Raw genomic sequence first — 2,500 nt, 5'->3', positions numbered from 1 at the left:
CTTGGTACCAAGAGGACTTTGAAGAAGGCTCGGAACTAGAGGAACACGAGCATGGATCACCAGACTGCTATTGGCCGTCTATGTCCCGAGCTACGCGCTATAACAAGCCAAGGTCGAACCGCTATGATGACTCCGACAATGATGACCTGGGTTCTTACTATGCGCCGTCCGCATATCATCGAGAGCCGCGGAAGGAATACTCGAGTTGCACCCGAGCAATCCCGACCTTTCCATCGCACGCATCATCGAGCAAGTCAAGTGCTTGCCGCACTCGGAACCAAGGACTTCCGAGCTGGTCACCACGCGCAACACCGATCAACCCGTCAAGTCGCGACCGAGATAAAGCCAAGGCGAGCATTGTGGTTTCTCGGACTAAGTCAAGGGAGCGAACCGCAAGGAAGCCAGCGCAATCTCCCGGAGCACCAAATTTCACGGACGAGTTGATCTCTATCCGATCTGAACTTCAACACCTTGGAGAAATGTTGGGCCAGGCAGCGAGATCTTACACCCAGGGAGAATCATCACGGCACCAACACTCGGCCCTTGTAACTGTACCAACACCAGTCCCGCGAGTTCTTCATCAGCCGGAACAAGGTGACTTGACGCGGAACAAGCCGAATACCGACTTGATTGAGAACGCCGCACCAACGACGCAAGCTAACCGTACGCTGAGCCTAGGACGTGATTTCGATCGACAAGTCTGTCCAGAAGAAGTCATTGACTCGGGAGGAATCGTAGAGAAGCCAGCCGAGCCCCCAGACCGACAAGTTCTTACACTCGGAGGTCCAAGTTCGGGTCATTACGCGGACCACGGAAAACTCTTTACCGCTCTCGATCGAGGCTTAACCGACACTCGACCGCCGCGTCTGGAGCCGACCATAGTACGCGAATCCTTACCCAGGACGCGTACCGAGCCATCAACCGAAGTCCAAGGAGATTCTGGCCGCGCAATCGAAGTCATATCCGGTAATCACTCGGTAATGGGGAGTTCCAAGTTAGCTAGGCCACCGGAGATGGCCATTGATGGATCTTTTCACTCGGTATTGTCCATGAATACTTCAAGTAGTAAGCTCCAGCTGGGAGTCGCCTATACCGTGCCATCCTTCTCCACCCTTAGCGCCAAGGCCGTTACCGCACAAGGTCATATGGCGATGTATTTGTCCAACTTTGGTGCGGATCAAACTTATGTGTGGCATCCTGGAGAGTCTCAGCAAGCAACCACGGTTCATGAAGGGATCCGAGCGACCAGTGCCGCTGACCTTACCGGGGAAGTCCTATCCTTTTCTCTTAAGGCCTTACTGTTTCCTTTTGATCCCGGTAAATTAAACCGCGGTTGGCCTTTTGATGCTGCTGATTTGGGTTTTCCTTTTTGATCCAGGTGATGAGCAAAGTTTTGAGGCCAAAACTTCTATAAGAGGGAGGGAATGATGTGATCACGGGATCGACCACTCGGCCGTGAACACTCGATTCTCTCGGACGTCTCTCAACCACCTCTCGGACAACACTTGGACGCCTCTCGGACACTTATCGACAACTTGGAACCGGCCTTCCTAGTGATGCGCGGTACCAACTAGTTTCCAAGGATCATCAAGGAGGAGCAAGTAAAGTCATCTAATGGGCTTTGCAATCCAAGCTTCAACCCTCACACCAATGGCTCATGGCTAGCATCACCACTTAAGAGCCTTGAGTTGCGACCAGCTTTGGGAAGCTTAGTTCGCGAGTCTTCACCATCGCGCAAGCGTGAAGACGCCCCTAAGTCATTAGAAGGAGCTGTACTCTTTTCCCTACTTTGGGTTTGTCCCAATGGGTTTACCAAAGAGGTTTTAACGAGGCAGCGAACTCTAGTGCATCTCCACTTCGTTCCCGCTTGGCTCATGACTTGGAAACAATCATTGACAAGTTTAGGAGCCAAGGAAGTGAAGATCCTATCACCGCGTCCAGCCAATGACGTGGCTTTTCTATCTCTCTCCCTTCCCTTCCTTTGAATTTCTTCTTGAACCTTCTATGACCGTTGGATTGGTCTTTCCTTTGTTTTACTTTTGCTTTTGCTTTATGGCCAAGTGTAAGGATGAGATCCTGGCCGCGTGTCTAGGGTTTTAGAGTCTCCCATTTGTAAGCCTTCCTATATAAAGGCCTAAACCCTCATTGTAAAAGGCAGACTTGAAGTATTGAATTAAATTTCACAAGAGAGAATCTTGTTCTTGTCTCACCTCTCTCCTTAGTCCAAGTCCGGGACTTGACTACCGAGAAACCCTAGCCGATCTCGAACCGGGTTCGACATCGACTAGTTGACCGTATCACGGGCCGAGCCATCTCCCGTGTGTCGTCGCATCAAACCACCTTCGCGTCCCTCTCTACCGTATCACGTCCGGTTCCTACCGCTCGTTGTACTTTCGCTTCCACTCCACCTTCCTTATCGCATCACCGAGAATCCTTACCGCATCACCAAGGATTCTTACCGCCGCGTTGCCGAGAGCCGTTCCCGCAGTTTACCTTCAAA

The sequence above is a fragment of the Camelina sativa genome, chromosome 15 (genome assembly GCF_030686135.1).
Source record: "Camelina sativa cultivar CO46 ecotype springtype chromosome 15, ASM3068613v1".
Classification (NCBI taxonomy): Eukaryota; Viridiplantae; Streptophyta; class Magnoliopsida; order Brassicales; family Brassicaceae; genus Camelina; species Camelina sativa.
This window is presented reverse-complemented; position numbering follows the sequence as displayed.